This window comes from Stomoxys calcitrans, chromosome 1, assembly GCF_963082655.1.
Source record: "Stomoxys calcitrans chromosome 1, idStoCalc2.1, whole genome shotgun sequence".
In the NCBI taxonomy this organism is placed as follows: domain Eukaryota; kingdom Metazoa; phylum Arthropoda; class Insecta; order Diptera; family Muscidae; genus Stomoxys; species Stomoxys calcitrans.
This window is the reverse complement of record NC_081552.1, coordinates 172,689,035-172,710,971: the sequence shown is the minus strand read 5'-3', so window position 1 is coordinate 172,710,971 and position 21,937 is coordinate 172,689,035. Positions and strand designations below refer to the sequence as shown.

Genomic DNA, 21,937 nt, shown 5'->3' with positions numbered 1-21,937 from the left:
ATAGACCGATCCTCCGATTGAGGGTCTTAGGCCCATACAAGGCGCATTTATTGTCCGATGTCGCCGAAATTTGAGACATTGAGTTAGGTTAAATCCATTGACATAGTTCTACATTATGACACACATCGGTCAAGATTTGGATATAGCTGCCATATAGACCGATCTCTCGGTTTTAGGTTTTGGGGCAGAAAAAGCGCCTTTATTGTCCGTTGTTGCCGCAATTTGGGACAGTGAGTTGTGTTGGGCAATTCGACATCCTCTTTCAATTTCACTCAGATCGATCAAGATTTGGATATAGCTGCCATATAGACCGATATCTGGATTTAAATCTTGGTCCCAAAACAAGACGCATTTATAATCCGATTTAACTGAAATTTGACACATTGACTTATGTTAGGCTTTTCGACATCCATGTTGTATTGGGTTGCCCAAAAAGTAATTGCGGATTTTTTAAAAGAAAGTAAATGCATATTTAATAAAACTTAGAATGAACTTTAATCAAATATACTTTTTTACACTTTTTTTCTAAAGCAAGCTAAAAGTAACAGCTGATAACTGACAGAAGAAAGAACGCAATTACAGAGTCACAAGCTGTGAAAAAATTTGTCAACGCCGACTATATGAAAAATCCGCAATTACTTTTTGGGCAACCCAATTTATGGTTCAGATCGGTTTATTTTTAGATATAGCTACTAAAAAGACCAATATTTTTTTATATACAATTGAACAATGACTTTTACCTATTAGTATTTGGTCGTAATCGGATAAAATTTCGATATAACTGCTATGGGACAAAAGGTATGTAAATTTCACTGGATTTTGATGAAAGGTGGTTTACATATACACCCGAGGTGGTGGGTATCCAAAGTTTGGCCCGGCCGAACTTAACGCCTCTTTACTTGTTTAAAAAAAATTATTTTAATGTCTTTACCCTAAATGATTTATTACAATATTTAATTTTTTTAGTTTTTCACAATTCTTTTTATTTAATTTACCATGCATCATTATAGGTTATCGTTATATGAGTTAAATCTTCATTTGTATGTTAATCACACTTTTTGCCCCTATATTCAACAGGATAAGTAATTGTATTTATAATCCTGTACTGTCTTTTATAAGAATACTGTCTTCTTTTGCAGGAGATACAAACAAGTAAATAAATATCCCTTTATTTGAATATCCATTCGTTTATAAACAACCCTTAAGAAAAATGAGCGAGCTTCAAAGCAAAGCAACCAAGATCTCACGAATTTCAATCAAATTAAAGGTCATCATTAAAACTTGTTCAAGTTGAATGAGACATATTCACATTTCTTTCAAAAAAAAAAGGTATGTTAACTTCACTTCAAACTCAAGATTTCTATGCATGAGACCACACACACAAGTAGACATTTGAACTTTTTCAAATTCTCAATAACCACTTTAACAAGAAAGACAAATTTTGAAGAGGCCATCAATTCCAAAGGTGACAGCCAGAACTATTGTAATGTGTATTTTTTCTAGATGTTTTTCCAATCAGTATGGTTATGTTAAGAGACATTTTAAACATGCGTACAAATCACGAACAATTTGATATAACATTCAAATAAAATTCATAACATACACGTTTGATTTGATTCTCAAATAATGGCCACATAACATTATTCTTTTTTTTATCAGTGTTGTTTTGCATTTAATATCACGCACTGACAATTTGGCATTGTAAAAGTCATGACTGACTGATAATATGTCATCAAAGAATTGTTTTTGTTGATTTTTTGTCGATTTTTTTTTTTTTTTGTATGAAACTTAATCACTGCATCAATATCAACAATTGTAGCGTTGCTCGGTTGCCATAGATCAGGTTTACAAACTCTCATTGAAACTTTTCTAAAATGAAACCTGTTTGCATTTTTTATTTTTAATTTTTTTGTTTTATGTTTTATATACATTTTTTTGTTTTTTTTTTTTTTTGTACATTCAATTGTTAGTTTTTGTTTTCTCGGCAGTTAAACAAAAAACAATAGTAAAACATTTAGCAACGTCAACCTACTCTGTATGGTTGGTTTCACATTTTTTCCATATTTGGCTGATAATCACCTTTTACTACTATTTCTTTCACTTTTTGGCACAAATTTAATTTTGTTTCCCTAAAAATGAATTTTACGTAGGCTTAAACCTTTTGAGCTTATCTTTCTAAAATTGTTGGTTTTATTTTTGTATGTCTTTTTGTTTAAATATATAATGGCCACATTTCACATGAACAACAACAAGACGACAACCCGCTCCGTATAAATGCCCCGTATTGACGACCTTATGTTCGCGGCTTAAAAGCAAGACTGAAGTTGGGCTTTGTAAAGGCGGTTAAATGGGAAATTCTTTACATTGGCCATTATGTTGTGCTCAAGTTTGAAATTCAACATCCAGCATGTCGTAGTTGCAGAGACGGTTGCATAGGAATGTTGCTGGCTGAGGTTATTGGTTGTTACATGCCTATCAATGTATGCAGCACTATGTAGATATGTTGAGTTGTATTTATAAAATGGTAATAAATATTTATGCCTGAATTATTTATTTCGCGTTCAGAACAAAAATGTGGCGCCCAGCAAATGCATTTGTATTAATTCGAGCTCTTTAAAATTTGAAATTCAACATCCAGCATGTCGTAGTTGCAGAGACGGTTGCATAGGAATGTTGCTGGCTGAGGTTATTGGTTGTTACATGCCTATCAATGTATGCAGCACTATGTAGATATGTTGAGTTGTATTTATAAAATGGTAATAAATATTTATGCCTGAATTATTTATTTCGCGTTCAGAACAAAAATGTGGCGCCCAGCAAATGCATTTGTATTAATTCGAGCTCTTTATAACAGAATGTTTTAAATTTTTTCAAGTATTTTATTCTTGTTTAAGCATTGCCAAGAACTCGTTAAGGTAGAGGATAGCAAGACATCCCTTCTCGCCCGCAGATCTCCAATCCATTCTGGGGAGACTAAAGGACTGTAATACCAAACTTACACACAGACGGAAAAATTGGATCAGATTGATGGGATCTGGAGACATGCAGTATTCGTCCTATAGAAGCGGTTAAGTTGGGGAACAGCTGTTGCTGAAGACTTACCTAAGGAATTATCATCTGCTTTGGCTCCTGGCGAATTGATAGAAACGGAAAATATCCCTACCTCTGTAAAAATAGAAGGAAAAGAAATGAAGGTGTTTATATACATTTCTAACATTTTGAAAAGGAGAAAAATCAACTCTTGCCATATAGACCTATAAGGGGTTTTAAGAAAAACATTGCACAGTGTTCCCAAATCAAAAAATCTTGGAAATAAATCAAGAACATTTGTAAGAATATCTACATGGACCTTAACAAAGTCAATGTTGATTCTTCAGTTAAAAGTTATGAGGGTTAGAAGGTCAATTTTGAAACGGCTTTAACATAAATAATCGATTGAATTGACAATTCAACAGCATTATTCGCATTTAAAGTTGTACTCTATTAAATGTAGAAAAGAAAATTACATCTGCTGGAAGAAAAGAAAGTTATGAAGAAAATAATAATGTTAAATTTTTGGCAAAAACATGCAAAATTTTGAATTTTTCGGAAAGTTTAGATTATGAAGCGAATAACTTTTGATAGGAAATGCCAATCTGCGCCAATTTTCATTTCCATTGAGTACTCGTAGACACGGGATACCTATAAGCACCACACAAGCTGGAACTTTGAGCTCCGACTTGTGTGGTGTCCATTATTATCATGGGAAGTTTAGCTGAAATCTATCCACAGATTGCGGATAGTGGAATGTTTCATTTTAATGCGGAGTGGCTGCAAATGCGGCCGCGGACAGTCAGCGATTTCGAGAAGAGAGTCTCAGTGAGGGGTCATGTGTTAATTAAATACTGAGTGACAATGATACTCGAGATGACAAGGCGCCTTCAAATAACCAATGGCTAACATCAGCATCTGTTCCCAGGTTATGGGCGGCTAGAGGGGAGCGTCGGCTTGCAACATCGAGGGAAACATGTGCGATCCCACAAAACCCATGCGGTTGGGATGCTGAGCCAGTAACCCACCACCAGAAAACTACACTCAACCAAATTTGTTAATCAAACCAGCAAAAATGTTTGCTGAAACAGCAGATTTTGTCTGCTGAAAATGGAAAAGCAGACATTACTGCTGTTTCAGCAAACATAGCGCTGCTGTATTAGCAAACATTTCTTACTGACATTTCAACTAACAAAATCTGCTGTTTTGAGTACACAAGTCTGCTGAAAAACAATGTATTGTACTTTTTATGGTTGCCTGCTACTTGTTTTGATTACTTTAGGCATTTTTTAGTAATTTTGTTGGAAGAGATGATTTTCATTTGTGGAATATTACTGTAAAGAGGCTACCTGATCCATTCATTGGTATACATTTCGAAATGTGGATGAGTTAACTCAAATTTTTGGTTATTGCTCTACTAATGTGCCATGGCTGGCATGGCCTCTTGTTGCTAAATTTAAAGAAAAAAGGTTATGGGAAGTATACATTCAGTCGAGATTATAAACATCCACTGAGACACACATTTACATATGCATTCTATTTTTTCTTCCAACATCCCTCCATAATTTATCAGAAGTAATTTTTAGCAAACAACAGACTTGTCAGCAGTAAACATGCTACTCTGAAATTGCAGTACTACTGCTGCATTAGCGGAACAACTGCTACAATTGCAGCAAAATTAACCATTAATATTCAGCAGATAATGTTTGCCATTTTCAACATACCTTTTTTTATGAGTGAACTATAATCACTCTTAGAAAGAACAAGTAAAAAGGCGTTAAGTTCGGCCGGGCCAAACTTTGGATACCCACCACCTCGGGTATATATGTAAACCACCTTTCATCAAAATTCGGTGAAAATTTCATACCTTATACTCATATACCTCAGATCGATCTGAACTATATACGACACGGATGTCGAAAAGCCGAATATAAGTCGCTGTGTCAAATTTCAGTGAAATCGGATTATAAATGCGCCTTTGTTGGGGCCAAGACTTTAAATCGAGATATCGGTCTACATGGCAGCTATATCCAAATCTGAACCGATTTGGACCAAGTTGCATAAATATGTCGAAAAGCCTAACACAAAGCACTGTCCCAAATTTCGGCGAAATCGGACAATAAATGCCTCTTTTATGGGCCCTGAACCTTAAATCGAGAGATCGGTCTATATGGCAGCTATATGCAAATTTGGACTGATCTGGGCAAAATTTAAGAAGGACGTCGAAGAGCCTAACCATACTCACTGTGTCAAATTTCAGCGACATCGGACAACAAATGCGTCTTTTATGGCCCCAAAACCTAAAACCTAGATATCGGTCTATATGGCAGCTATATCCAAATCTCGACCGATTTGTGCGATATTACGGAAGTATATCAAGGGGCTTAACTTAACTCACTGTTCCAAATTTCGGCGACATCGGACAATAAATGAGCATTTTATGGGCCCAAAACCATAAATCAAGAAATCGGTCTATATGGCAGCTATATCTAAATCTGAACCGATCTGGACCAAATTGAAGAAATATGTCAAAGGGCCTAACACAACTCACTGTCCCAAATTTCAGCAAAATCGGATAATGAATGCGGCTTTTATGGGCCTTAAACCTTAAATCGGAGGATCGATCTATATGGCAGCTATATCCAAATCTGAACCGATCTGGGCCAATTTAACGAAGAAAGTCGAAGGGCCTAAGACAACTCACTGTCAGCCAAATTTCAGCAAAATCGGATAATAAATGTGGCTTTTATGGGCCTTAGACCCTAAATCGGAGGATCGGTCTATATGGCAGCTATATCCAAATCTGGACCGATCGGAGCCAAATTGACGAAGTATGTCGAAGGGCCTAACACAACTCACTGCCCAAAATTTCAACAAAATCGGATAATAAATGTGGCTTTTATGGGCCTAAGACCCTAAATCGGCGGATCGTACTTGGGTACCGAAAATCTCACCCAAGAAACCCATGGTACGACCAAAGGAATCGAGATGCTGCTGATGCCAATAATGCGGCATACTCCAATCAGTAGCAACGCGCCAGGTGGAAAAGGCATATATTCCACAGAAAGAAAAAGGAAATGGAAACACGTGAGTGTGAGCAAATTGAGATGTACAGGAATCAGAATGAAGTCCGGGAATTCTATCAAAGAATTAAACACCAAACCGATGGCTTTGGTGCAAGCACATCCTCCTGCAGAGACAAAAAAGGAAATCTGGTAACTGACACAAATAGCATGCTGAGGATATGGAAAGAACATTTTACCCAGCTGCTAGACTTCAACGGCGAAGAGGATACCCCAGAACCAATCCCTGATGATGGTATAGAATGTTTACCTTCTAGCCAGAATGAGGTCAAAGTAGCAGTGACCCGACTGAAGAACAACAAGGCAGCAGGAGCCGACGGGTTACCCCCTGAACTTTTTAAGACCGGAGGCGACACACTGATAAGGCGTATGCATCAGCTTATCTGCGCAATCTGGCTAGATGAACGCATACCCGATGATGTGAACCTCAGCATACTATGTATGTCCCGTACACAAGAAAGGAGACAAGACTGAATGTGCCAACTACAGAAGAATAAGTCTCCTCCCCATCGCATACAAAATGCTCTCGAGCCAACTGTGTGAAAGATTAAAACCAAAAGTCAATGAGATAATTGGGCGCTATCAACGCGGCTTTAGACCTGGTAAATCTACCATAGACCAGATATTCACACTGCGCCAAATGCTGAAAAGACCCGAAAAGGGCAAATCAACCCTATACGTTCCGCCAAAGGCCAAGTCTGATTCCGCAGGTTGACACTTGCTGATACACGTTCCTCAGTGGAAATAGGAAAGAATCTCTCCGAACCATTCAATACCAAACGAGGTTTCAGACAAGGAGGCAGCATATAATGTGATCTCTTTAATATTCTGCTGGAAAAAATTATGCGAGATGTAGATGTGAGTAGATATGGGACACTACTCACAAGACAACACATACTACTCGCCTTTGTCAACGTCATCGATGCCCTATCATGGGTCGCTCACCGAAAGTAGTAATTGCACCCTTTGAATCCGAAAGGGAATCATTGAAAGTGAGTCTGGCAGTAAATGGAGCTAAAACCTAAATGGATGGTATCAACTCCCAAAACGCCTTTTACAACCGAGCAGATAAAGAAAATGGAGAAATGTGGGAACCACATCTTTGAGATAGTCAGTAACTTTATCTACCTAGGCATGCCGTAAGCGAAACGAATGTCACCCGTTTTGAAATAAAGCGGAGGATAATACTGGCAAACAGACAAACTTTTTCATTCGCCTTACTCCGCTATGGCCGGCATCCAAACGATGCGGATCATGCCATCCTTAGAGAAGGTGTTAATCTCCTTGTTACACTCCAAGACAGTTCGTGACCTTACCGTCCTAGTTGTTGTTGCCCTGATTGCAAATTTACTGTCCGTAAGGATGTTCACACTCGATGCCCTCGGGTTAACACCAAGAAAGACAATAGGTGTCAACAATTAGAGAAGTAGTGAAAAACACAGAGTCGCTTGTAAACCTGTTTTGAGTTATGTTCTAGTGAAACAAACTTTCTGTGAAAGCCATCTATCCATGTAAGACAAACCCGTTGGAAACTTAAAGCCTGTGGCAAACAATCAATCATGTCTAAATTATTTCATAATAAATATTCCAATTATGTTAGAATTTATATGAAAACAACTGCCGAAAATTTCTCATAATTTGTTTTGACTATACCAACCACCTGCTAATCTTATGCAGATATATTTTAATGACAAAATTATAATAAAATGTTAATTAATAGCCTTAATTTAACACATTATTTTGTTTTCTTTTTCTTCCCGAAAAAAACAGAAACTTTTCCCACAACGTTTGTTCTCACTCCACGCCGCAGTACAAGCCTAACCTGACACCTGATGTGCAGCCTAAATTGTGGAGAACACTTGTTGCGACAGCCTTTTTTCTTCTTCTGTTATAGAAAAACTTTCTCAGCCCACTTCCTCCCCTTTCGTCAGCACCTTAATCTCGCCGGTTGTGTATTTAGGCCTTCTTTACAGCTCCCCTGTTTATGGTATCTGGTTGTTGATGGAGTTGACCCAAAATTCAAAGTTGACTATTCCATGCTGTTGTTGTTGTAATTGTCGATTGGGAACACCGCTGCTGTAACGAAGGTTGTCTTACTTGTTTGCGTAGACATTTTACAAGACCTCTCGACTGGATCTTCTTACAACATAGCGCGCACGCACAACTTCCATCGAATCGAACACTGACTGTCTTAGTCTCAGCTTCAAACCTAAAGATTATGCCAAGCAATAAAACCATACACAAACCAATTTCATTCACACTTCAGTCGGTTAGCCTATTTACGAATTTGTGCACAGTGGTTGTAAGAAATTTTGTTTTTAGATATACCAACCACCATGGAAAATCACCGTGGTGAAGAGGTAAGCATCTATGCCGATGACGTCAAGTGACTGGATTCGAATCCTGGCGAGAACATCCAAAAAATATTGAGCGATGATTATGCTAATGCTGACTATATTTGTGAGGTGTTAATCTTGCAAAGCTTACTACCTTCTCTCTCTAGGTGCCGCTCAGTGGCTCACATCTCGTCTCGGATTTGGAAAGCAGTTCTCTTATTATTGTGAGAAAAATTTTTGTAGGAGAGTTTGCTTTGTTTGAGAAAAGTCTCATATGTTCCTTTATGGAATGTAATGTTCCTTAATGGAATGGAATTATGTACGTTGTAGTCCAAAACTCACCTGGATGTATATATAATTTACATAACTACATTATTTGGAGGTAACTGTCATATATATCCCAAAGTTTTATAATTATGTAAAGAAAACTGAAATTTGTCTGTTTATTTTGATCTTCAAAATCGTCTCGTGATTTTTCGAACATTTTCTAGCTCGAGATCATATGCAATGCCTTATATTTAAAGAAAAGCATGCACTCCACCAAACTTGTTATTCAGAGCAGTTTTTGTCTGCTGAAAATGGAAGAGCAGACATTACTTCTGTTCAGCAGTCAGCCTACTGCTCTGAAATTGCAGAAGTACAGCTGTAATAGCAGAACTACTGCTAAATTGCAGCAAAATTAACTGTTAATATTCAGCAGACAGTGTTTGCTATTTACTGCAAACTTTTTTCTATGAGTGTAGCAAAGAACTTATTATTATAGTTCAGCATGTGGGTGCTGTTATTCAAAACATTTTAACTGGGATGGTGGATCGCGATTTCTCATATACCCCAGTATCTTCATCAACACCTTGTCATCTTTTATAAGTTCTTTGCAATGTCATTCCTTGAACAGAAAGCATTGAATATAATCTCGAGCTAGAAATATTCGAAAAATTACGAGAATACTGTAAAGATCAAAATAAAAGAGCGCAAACGGGTAAACCATACGGACCGGCCCGTCGCTGTGCTGTAGGTCAATGCGGCTTTTACGCAAAAAACACTTGCAGTGGCATTCAAAAAATGTTCAAGTGCACTACTTAATGATGTGCTTGTTGTTCTTAGCATTGGTGATTAGTTTGTATAGGCATAGTGGAAAGTAAGGCTTTGTTCTCTCTTACTGCCCTAAGAAAAGTTAGAAGACTTTTTGAGCCCTGTTCAAAACAAAAGCAAAACCTGCTATTACAGCTATATCAGGTTATGGACCGATTCAGGCCATACTTGGAGACCATAGTGGAAGGAATTTCAGCCAAATCGGATAAGAATCTGGTGATCGGTTCATATGGAAGCTATATCAGGTTATAAACCGATTTTAACCATACCTGGCATAGTTGTTGGAAGGCGAGACAAAACACGTCATGCGAAATTGCAGCTAAATCGGATAACAATTGCGCTTCAAGCGCTTAGCTTTGCTCTTTCGAAAGTTAGGATGCTTTCACAGACTGGCGTACGGAGGGACAGACGAACATGGCTAAATCGACTTGGAACGTCAAGACGGTCTAGAATATATATATACTTTGTTAGGTCTCAGAACAATATTTCGATGAGTTACAAATGGAATGACGAATTTAGTATACCCCCATCCTATGGTGGAGGGTATAAAATAAATAATAGCAGGTAAAAAAGCATTGGATACCCACCTCCTCGGGTATATATGTAAACTACCTTTCGTCATAATCCGGTGAAAATGCATAATAGCATCTCTATCGAAATATGGTCCGATTTGGACCAAATTTCATCATTTTCATTCAGTGTTCTAATAAATATGTTAAATTTTTTCAGAATAACAAATTTATCTATTTGGCAGCTATATCTAAATATATACCAATCTGAACCATATAGGACACGGATGTCGAAAAGCCTAAGTCACCGTCTCACATTTCAGCGAATTCGGGTAATAAATGCGTCTTTTATGGGGCCAAGATTTTAAATCGAGAGATCGGTCTATATGACAGCTATATCCAAATCTAGACCGATCTGGCCCATATTAAACAATGATATCGAGGGACCTTACATAACTTACTATCCCAAATTTCAGCGAAATCGGATAATAAATGTGGCTTTAATGGGCCCAAGACCTTAAATCGGCAGATCGGTATATGCCAATTGCAAAATTTTGCCCATGAACATTCCACTAAGGAACAGGGGCAAACTTCTCACATATCAATGAGTGCAGCCCGATCCAAGTTTTAAGCTCAATGATAAAGGGGCCTCCTTTTTAAAGCCGAGTCCGAGCGGCATTCCGCAGTGCGACACCTCTTTGGAATGAAGTTTTTACATGGCAAAATACCTTACAAATGTTGCCAGCATTAGGAGGGGAAAACCACAGCCGAAAATTTTTCTGATGGTCTCGCCAGGATTCGAACCCAGGCGTTCAGCGTTATACCTCTACGCTACGGTGGCCTCCATGACGTTGACGTCCTTATACGTGTACAAAATTTCATAAAAACGGTCCAGATTTAAAAAACAAAGCTTCCATATACATCTTCATCCGATATGACTTTTTAAGGCTGTAGAAACCACAATATTGGACCAATCTTTACAAAATTAGCATGAGGTGTTTTATTAGACATCCTAACATTTGTGCACAACTTCATAAAAATAGGTTCATATTTAGATATAGCTCTCATATATATATATATATATATATTATCCGAAATGACCTTTTAAGCCACAATTTTAGTCCGATCTTCACAAGATAGAGCATGAGACGTTTAATTTGACGTCTTAATACGTATGGAAAATTTCATAAAATTAGATTAAGATATAGCTCCTAGATATATCTTTCATCCAATATAAACTTTAAGCCTGTGGAAGTCACTATTTTTGTCCGAACTTTACTAAATTTTGTATTTGACTTTTTCTTTTTTTTTGACGTCCCAATAAATGCCCAAATTTAGATATAGCTCACATATATGATTAAGGTGTAGCTCCCATATATATTTCATCCGATATGGACTTTTAAGGCACATCTCACATCTCAAGAATATTGGGCGTAGATTTAGATATAATTCCCATATACATCTTTTATCCGATATGGCCTTTTAAGGCTGTAGAAATCCAAAATGTTTGTCCTATCGTAAGAAAATCTTACAAGGTTCCATTTGATACTTCAATAGGTATGTAAAATTAAAGTCTGACTAGATTTGGAGATAAGTTCTGGTGTAGGGTATTATACAGTCGGCTCCGCCTGACTTTTGCCTTTCCTTGCTGGTTTACTATGACTTTGTGTTCAAGTCGCGGTAAAGGTCTTTTTTAAGTTTTCAAATTTCTGTCTCTTGACTTTTCGGCTCTTATATTATATATGTTCTTCTACTGTTGCTCCGCTTTGTTATCCCCTCCACCATAGGACGGGGGTATACTAAATTCGTCATTCTGTTTGTAACACCTCGAAATATGCGTCTGAGACCACATTAAGTATATACATTCTTGATCGTCATGTCATTTTAAGTCGATCTGGCCATGTCCGTCCGTCCGTCTGTCTCATCCCATTTGGAAGAAATTTTGTACAACGGCTTCCTTCAACATACGTGTCTAATATGGTCTGAATCGATCAATAACTTAATACAGCTCCCATATAAACCGATCTCCCGATTTTGCTTCTTGAGCCCCTACAAGGCGCAATTCTTACCCGAATGAACTGAAATATTACACAGTGACTTCTACAATGTTCAGCATTTATGTATGGTCCAAATCGGACTATAACTTGATATAACTCCAATAGCATAACATTTCTTATTCAATATTCTTTGTTAGCCTAAAAAGAGATACCACGCATAGAACTCGACAAATGCGATCCATGGTGGAGGGTATATAAGATTAGGCCTGGCCGAACCTAGCACGCTCTTACTTGTGTATCTGATCTGGTTTAATTTCGTATTTTTTGAATGCAAAACGTCTACCACTATATGCTAAATTAGCTTAACTTACGTTCTTAACCACTGTGAGTTCGTGCACTGTCAAACTTGTTATCAAAATCGTGGCAACCATCCATGTTGCTAGACCAACTGGCCTATGATGCCAACAAAAAATTTCTAAATTTCCTCGAAAAAACCACAAAGATTTGTTTAAAGCATTATTTATATGTAAATTAATTGAAATGTATATTTGATTAAAAATTTCTCCAAAATGCTTGCGTGTGTTGATCGCTTTAGCTTTGCCTATTTTAGACCTCATTTCTAATTGTCTTCTTTAACTTGCTTTTTGGAGTATTTTTAATAAGTGTTTGTATTTGCCGCCTATATCTATATAAAAGCCAAAACCAACATAGGTCAGTCTATATAAATCCGTTTATGATTTCTTTGTGATGACCAAAAATTAAATTTATAGAGGAAATCTTTTATTTATGATGATATTGTGAGGTCACAGTCATCAGCTATGCATCATTCAGCAGCAAAATGAATTCATAACATATGGAAATACTACCTTTCCATACCCAATATCCTCAGTCTTTGGCTGTAATGTTTAACTAACTATGTATAGTGAATAGGGATTGTAAAGAACTGTTGTTGCGTTGGATGACAACTATCCACCACTTCTGGGTGGCATTGACAGAGTGCGGCCCATTTATGCGGGTAACCTGTTTTCATGTGAAAAGTCGTTTTACTTATCCTAGTCTTGAGTGACACTCTAGACTTTATTATGTTCGACGGCCATCAAAAGGTACCTGATTTGTCTAACACATATTTCATAGGCGATCGATTTGGTATCGATGTCTAATAATTTGTTTAAGATTGGGATTTGAAGTTAGTTTAGCCTTCTTTACCATATTCTGCCTTAAGTGCCGCCATTGTTCAAAGTCTCCACATATTTTCTAACTAAAGCTGAACCGGGCCCGCTCCGCTGCGCCTTCTTTTTTTTATATGGAACAAAATTATCCTTTGAATTTATTTTTCGACAATTCAAGAGCTTCAAGTGAATACAATGCGAAACCAGTAAGCAAGGGCAAATGTCGTGCGGTGCCGACTCTAAAATAGCCTACACCTTCCATTTGAATACAAAAGTAGGACTATATCTAATTCTAAACCAATTTTGATGGAGCGGATGTATTCAGATAGCTTAATTAAATTACTGTATCAAATTTCGAGCAAAGCAAATATTTTCAAAATGTAATAACTACGGTTGACAAATGACGGGAGATGGAAGCTATATCTAAATCAGAACCGATTTCGATCAAACTTTATGGATATTGTGGAATTCGTCGAGGAAAGCGTTGTACAAAATTTTTGGAAAGATTGGTCAATAAATGCGCTTGCAGTGGGTCTAGGCGTGAAAATCAGGCGATATATATTTATGTGAGCTATACCTAAATCTGAACAGAGTCATAAGAAAATCCTTCCTACCAAATTTCAAGAGAATCGGTCAACAAATGACCATTTTATTGCTGTATTACTGCAAATCGGACGTATATACATATGGGAGCTGTATCCAAATTTCTGATTTCTATGAAATTCACCAGTTATATTGGGAGTCATAAGAAAATCCTTCTTGCCAAATTTCGACAGAATCGGTTAACAAATGACTATTTTATTGAATTATTACTACAAATCGGACGGACATATATATGGAAGCTATATCCAAATCTGAACCGATTTTTTCCAATTTCAATAGGCTACATCTCTTGGCCGAAAAACATACCCGTACCAAATTTGAAAACTATCGGATGAAAATTGCGACCTGTAGTTTGTACACAAATTAACATGGACAGACAGACGGACGGACAGACAGACAGACATAGCTAAATAAAATTAAAAAGTGATTCTGAGTCGATCGGTATACTTATCAATGGATCTATCTCTCTTCCTTTTGGGTGTTACAAACTAATTCACTAAGTTATAATACCCTGTACCACAGCAATGGTGTAGGGTATAAAAAGTAAATATACATCGCTTGACTAGTAGCAGAACAATATAAATGGCTTTATCTTATCTCCACTCTTAAAAGATTTTATTTGAGCCCGATATTCTCATGATGTCCGATTTGGGGGGTGTTTTCGGGGGTGAGGTAGTCCCACAGTCACTTAGCTCTGAAAACAAATATATAAGCATCGTGCTCTGCTCTGCTTATTTATTTAAACCTCATATTGCCATAGGATTAAGGGGAGTTTATGAATGAGGCGTCTCCAAACACATGACCGAAAAATTGTTTATGAAATTCGTTTTTTAATCTGCAGTACCTTATATTTGAGACACGTATGGAGACAGACATGGTCGGTAAATTTGTACTCTTTTGGGGGTGTTTTGGGGATGGGGCGGTATCCCAAATATATGGTCCCACATTTGGATATCAGACTCGTATTCTACTCCCAAATACCTTTGTTTGAGCCCCATATTGCAATGGTCAGTGAATAATTGCTGTTTGTGGGTGTTTTGGAAAAGGTGTAAACCCCCAGAAAATTGTTCCCGAAAGTGGGTATCTATTTCGTGCTCTACTCCCCAAAACTTTTCATTTGAGCCCCAAATTTCCCTAGTCGGCAAACACGTGGAAGGTGTTTTGGGGGATGGGTCGGCCACTCATTGACTTGGCCTATTTGGATGGTGTTATGGGGGTGGGGTGGCCCTATATACACTCTTCCCGAATATTTATATCAGATTAGTGCTTTACTCCCTAAGATCTTTCATTTGAGACCCATATTGCATTTGTCCTCTTGGGGGGTGTTTTTGGGGAGGGGCGGTCCCACATACACTTGGTCTCACATTTGATATCAGATTCGTATCCTCTCTCAAGTACCTTTTATTCGAGCCCCATATTGCCTTTGATTTGAGTCCCATATGGTCGTGATTGGTCAATATTTATATTTGGTGGGTTTTTGGAGTGGGACGGCCCCCCTATGTACCCCATCCGAAATTTGGACATCAAATTGTTGTTTTTAGGTTACTATAAGAGAGACACCAAATTTTGCTAAAATTGCACCACCCATCTCCGAGGTATGGCATTTCTGAAAATTAGGGTAAGGGGAGGGTACGCACCCCGCCCCACCCCCCCTCCCCCCTTGGATATCAAAAAATGAAGTACCCTATATTCCCCACGGGTCCACAACGCACCATCTGTGAAAATTTCAAGAAAATCGGTTCAGCCGTTTTTGAGTCTATACGGGAGGATAGGTATGAAGTTGTGCTATATCAGATTATTTCAAATTATAAGTCCCATACAGACCGATCTCTCGATTCAAGATCTCGATCTCACAAAAGGCTTATGTTTTATTAATTCCAACTCTTCATTTTGTACAATAGTACTTTAGTAAAAAAGTAAAATTTTGAAAATATTAACAAGTAAAAGCGCGCAGAGTTGGACCGGAGCGAATTTTATATACCCTCCAGCATGGATCGCATGTGACAAGTTCTTTGAGTGACATTTTCAAACATATAGGAGCTATGTTAAGGTATCACACTTGGAACAAAACACCTCATGCGAAATTGCAGCCTTATCGGATAATAAACAAGAATGTAGATCCGAGATCGGTTTATATGGCAGCTTTATCAGGTTATGAACCGATTTGGTTCAAACTTGAAACAGTTTGTTAGAAGTCAAAACAAAATATTTTAAATGGGACAAAACTTGTGTCCTCTAAACAATCCCACCCGACCTACACTAATAGTAAGTTTTTGTGCAAATTTTCTCAGTATTTAAGCAATAGCCGGGGCTATTTCACGGAGACCCTTCACTCGATACCGCTGATTGTCCGCAACTGTGGAAGCGCCCAGTAGTCCTCACCTGAGCTTCTCAATATAACGATGAACATCACACCAACCGGAGCTCAAAGAACAGGTTGGAACCTGTATAGTGCTCATAGTTAGCCCATGTCATTTGCCAGCTTTAGCGGCTATCAGAATCCGGCACAATACAAGACCTGAACCAACAAATTGAGTATTTTATAGCAATCGATTTGCAGTTATAGCATTTGAAGATTTCCCACAGTTTTAAAAAACAAATATTGTTATGCAATTTAAATCTGGCCTTTTTAAAATCTTTAAAATTATAACTAAATCCGATTAGAAAAAATTTTAAATTAGTTGAAAATTTCAAATTTGGATGAATTTTACTTCAATCGTCGGCAACGCTATCAATTTAGGGAAGATTAGTCTAAATGACTCTATTTAACAGTTGATGGTAGCATAGGCCATTTAATATACACAAACTGTATTTATGGAAGCATTTATTTAATGAAAACTGAATCAACTTGCTTCATTGTTTTGCTCTTCTCCCGAATTTGATATAGTTTTGTGTTTGTGTTTGTTTGTGGCAATCTTCCATCAGACTCACTTAGACGTTCTCGTCCATTATGATACCACAGGAACAGAAGAAGAAGGATGCCTTCCAGTTCTTACCGTTGAACCATCCACATCGCTTTAAAAAGCCCAATAACTTGCTAATGTTCACATCCGCTAAATCAGACAGGTTCTCAAAGAAAAGAGAACCTAAAGTGGAACTCCTTCTGACTGCCAGTGCGGAACACACACACAGAAGATGTTCTATAGTCTCTTCTTCTTCAATGTCTTCACAACTTCTGCAAAAGTCGGTTGGCAACCTTCAGTCTATCAGCATGTTTTCCGATTAGACAGTGACCTGAGGAACACAAGGACTGAGACGTCTGTTCTAGTCAATGACTGCAAAGCAGCAGACCTCTTCAAGTCTAGATAAGGCCACACAATTTTGGAATGCTCACAGCCCCTCTTTGTGACGATCTATCATTCGTTGTCGTTCGGGCCTGATCCGGAAAACTTAGCTTAAATGTCGCTAAAGGCATACCCACAGATTCCAATTTTCCTGAAATGTGTAAAGTAGTTCCTAGTCTCGCAAGCTCGTCCTCTATACAATCCCCTGGGATATCTCTGTGGGACGGCACCCAGAAAAGGTGAATTTTGAACTGTGCAGCCATTTCGTTGAGAGATCTGCGACAGGCGACTATTCACAATGCCTAGAGGCATTTGATTTAGCAATAAAATAAGTGCATCAGCTATTGTCGTCCTCAGTGCAGCTGTGGTGCACAAGCAATCCATCCTTTGGATCCGGTTGACTATTGAAAAGTGGGAGGACTGTTGAAGCGCCGTCCACCAGACCACAACATCATTTAGCATTACGCGGGGTCTAAACCTCCAACTTTTGCCAATGGCTCCCTTGCAGGTGTATAAGGCAAGAGTTGCCTTTCTTATTCCCCGACCTCTCCCATATAGCAATTTACACAACGGCAGCATCCCAGCCCAAATATTGCCAGGCCAGTGCCGGGAAGTGTATTGTTCTTGCAGTTAAACTGCAACGGACTTCGTGGCAAGATCAATGAGATTGTGGACTTTATGAGTCGGAAGAGCATATCGGTCGCAGCGATCCAGGAGACAAAGCTGACCAACACCTGCAGCTTGCACAGTTTTCACGGTTACAATGTGCTACGTAAGGATCGTTCAAGGAATGGAGTGGGGGATTGGCCTTCGTAATACACCATTCCGTGCAATATAGACCTATCTCGCCTGCGCATGGCGCTAGTGACCCCTACATGGAATGCATGGGGATAGCAGTCAGGTTTGGTACTGCCGAAATAGAGCTATACAACGAGTACATACCGCCGGTTGGTAGCTGTGTCCCGATTAATGGCCAGGCTTACAACCCCGACATAAGTGGTTTATTATCCAGCCATAATCGTCTGGTTCTAGGGGACTTTAATGCGCATAACACGTCATGGCATTCTCCCCTAGGTAACGACCAGCGTGGCAGAGCAGATTGAAAGCTCCACGTTTTGCACGGTGAATGAGGATGCCCCCACTAGAATTACGAGGAGGTGCAACAGCTCGCCAGACATCTCCATTGCATCCCCTGATCTCCTGAGTGACGTATCCTGGCAAGCCGTCATCTCTTTGGGGTTAGACCACCTCCCCATAATTCTCACCATCGACCGACCACCCGACTTCATAACCTCTGAGCGCCGGACGTTCATCAATCTTAAGAAGCCCGATTGGACTGGCTTCAGATAGTATACCAATCGCCGCTTCAGAGAACTGCCACCCCCCTCTGATGTGCTTCTGGCCGAGAGGAAATTCCGAGACATCATTTACGCAGGGGCCGCTCGCTTTATACCAGCCGGTCGAATACCCCAAGTGCGGCCCAATTTCTCGGCGCAAGCAGTGGTACTCGCAGATGATCGTGAAGGGATTCGTGCTTTGGACCCCGCTAACCCCAGAATCAGCGAGCTGAATCTGGAAATAAACAGGGTAGTCAACGAACATAAGCGGAATTTGTGGCTGGAACACTTGGAGCAATGTAACTTAGGCACCGGTGTAGGCAAACTGTGGTCTACTGTTAAGTCACTCTCGAACCCCGGTAGACGGGATGACAGGACCTCAGTCACTTTTGGCGAAATAACCGTGACTGATCCGAAGAGATGCGCCAGGTTGTTCAACCGTCAATTTATTGTACATCCCGAGAGAGACAGGGCAAGGAGGAGAGCCATTCGCCGTATTCGTGGTCTCCGAGCCGATGAACAGCCATCACAATTTACCGTGGGCGAAGTTACGAATGTCATCCGTGGCGTCAACTCATCTAAGGCGTTGGGCCCCGACGGAATCTCTACATTGATGTTGAAGAATCTGGATTCACCTGCAGTTGAGTACCTTACCACTGTCCTCAAACCTGTCTTTGAACACTCTTATAGTTCCCGATGTCTGGAAAATAGGCGGAGTGATGACGCTATTGAAGCCTTGAAAAGACCCGAGTTTGGGGGAGTCGTACAGACAGATCTCCCTTCTCTCACCAGTGGCAAAGACGCTTGAGGCATTACTCCTCCCGAGCCTTGTAGGAGAATTTCCTTTCGCCGAGCATCAACATGGATTTCGAAGACTGCAAAGCACAACAACAGCTTTGCATGTCATCACAGCATACATTTGCCGTGGCTTCAATCAACCCAGGCCATGTGATAGGACAGTCCTCGTGGCACTGGACCTATCGAAGGCATTCGACACGGTCAGCCATGCCAAATTATTTGAGGACATCGCCAACACGTCCCTCCAGCCAGGCCTGAAACGATGGGCCGCGAATTATCTGTGTGGTCGCCAGTAATTTGTGGAATTTAGGGATGAGAAGTCGAAACACCGTAGAGTGAAACAGGGAGTTCCCCAAGATGGCGTTATATCTCCGGCATAGTGTAACCTCTACCTATCCTCCATTCCACCCCCTCCAGACGGCATAAAGATCGTATCATATGTGGACGATTGTACGATCATGGCATCAGGCCCCCACCCATTGATGACATCTGCGATAGGTTGAACATCTGCCTCAACGAACTTGCCTCATATTTCGCGGCAAGAAGTCTGAAGATATCCGCCCCCAAATCTTCAGCCACATTGTTCACTACAAATACGCGTGAGGTGAATACTGAGCTGATTCTAATGGTCGATGGAGAAATGATTCCGACCATCAAGTGTCCCAGAATACTTGTCGTCACATTTGACAGCTCTTACACATTCTCTCCACATGCCACAGCAATCTGCGATAAAGTCAAAAGTAGAAACAAGGTACTCAAGTCACTTGCTGGCAGCACTTGGGATGCAGACAAAGAAACCTTGTTGACCACGTACAAAGCAATTGGCCGGTCTGTGGTAAATTATGCAGCGCCAGTGTGGTCTCGTCAACTTTGTGACACGCAGTGGAATAATATTCAGATCTGCCAGAATGCCGCCCTCCGAACTGCGACGGGCTGTCTCCTCAGTTCTCATGTGGACCACCTCCATCAGGAGACAAAGATCCTACCAGTGCGAAGACATAACTACAAGCTAAGAAATACCTTTTGGGCTGTTATCGCAGAGACCATCCAAATCATCATCTTGTGTATAGATATCCAACGCCCAGAAGCCTTAAGGTAGATATACATGATCTAGAGCGTGACGTTTAGCGCTACAAGAGAGAACCTCTAGATCAAGCGGCATATCAAGCAGGTCTAAACAACATTCATGCAGACACGGTAGCAGATGCGGTAATTGGCTACAGGGTGAATGTAGCCCTTGAAGAACGACCGCCACCCATTGCACCTGAAGAAATCGACCTCCCCCGGCAAACCAGAGTAGTTCTGGCTCAATTACGTTCCGGCAGATGCAGCCGCCTCAATTCCTACAGAGCTAGGATTGATGCCGACGTGCAAGATGTATGTATGATTGTAACCAAGCACCGCACGATACACGTCACCTGTTTTACTGCCCGGCCAGACCCACTCGACTCAGACCCAGATCTCTGTGGACACACCACATCTTAGTCGCAGAGTTCCTGGGTCTTGACACTCAACAGAATCAAGCAGACAAAAGATAAAACACAATAAACTGCTACAACAACAAAAACAACGGATCTGTGCCAAACTTTAGCTCAATATCTCAATTTTTGAAGGCTGTAGCGTGATTAAAACAGACGTTCAAACTCATAGACATCGTTAAATCATCTTAGAATATTACGACGATCCAGAATATGTATACCTTGAAGGGTCAGAAATGACTCCTTCGATGTGCTCCTCCATTGATGGTGGAAATAAAATGAGTTTGTTACTTGATCCTTTTTAGTTTCTGCCTATAAAAGGAACTTGATAAATGCGATCAATGGTGGATGGTACAATTGGTGCAACGATTAAACGAAAGTTAGCTCTAAAGTTATCTCATGTCAATGAAATAATTTAAATTTTTTTTAATTCGCCAAAATAACCAAATAACCAAAAAAAAAAATGTGTAGTTTAAAGATTTTTATTTTGTCGGAGCGGACACTGGGGCATGGAAAACGCTTCGCTCCCGGCAATAATAGGCCTGCTCCGCTCGACTCCCCTGCGGATCCCTGATTGTCGCTCTGGGTTTTATATGGTGGCGTGTGTGTCCTAAGTAATGTGGAAAGGAACCTGAATTCCAGCTCTTGTTTGAGAACCTAAGCTCTCCCAGTCATCTCGGACCTTTGCTCCAGAAATAAATATATGAGCACCACAAGCTAAGTATTGGACATGGTCCTTCGAAAAACTGTACCATCTCTTGGAAGTTCATAAAAAGAAATAACCCCTGTTAAATAATTTATCGTCCAATCAGTTCTTGGAAGTTCGTAAAAACCCTTGTTTAAATAACTCATCTTACAACCAGTTCTTCAGAGTTTATAAAAAGCCCTTGTTAAATGCCTTATCGTTCAATTAATCGGTCAGATGTGTGAACTAAGTAACACACCTCAAGTCATCAAAAAAACAAGAGCGCGAAGTGAGATTATATTACGAACAACGTCTGAAATCATAAAAATTTACTACCGAAATTCGGAGTCGGTGACCGCTACTTAAAGAGCAAAATCATCTTTAGTGACGAAGCTAAGTTTTTGATAAATGGGTTAGTCAATAAGCAAAATATGCGTTATTGGTCAGTTGAAAATCCACATATTCTTCACGAATCAACACTTCACCAACAAAAAATAACTATTTGGTGCGGTTTGCATGCCGGCGGCGTCATTGAT

General features: G+C 39.6%; 1 protein-coding gene across 1 annotated transcript in view; it reads right to left on the bottom strand.

Moving 5' to 3' along the window:
• The window catches only part of LOC106081529 (uncharacterized), a 500,989-nt gene extending 498,728 nt beyond the window's left edge, over positions 1-2,261 (bottom strand). The window contains exon 1 of the mRNA XM_059370922.1: positions 2,080-2,261. The gene's annotated coding sequence lies outside the window, so the exon portion shown is untranslated. The remainder of the gene's footprint in view (positions 1-2,079) is intronic.
• Positions 2,262-21,937: the final 19,676 nt, after the last annotated feature.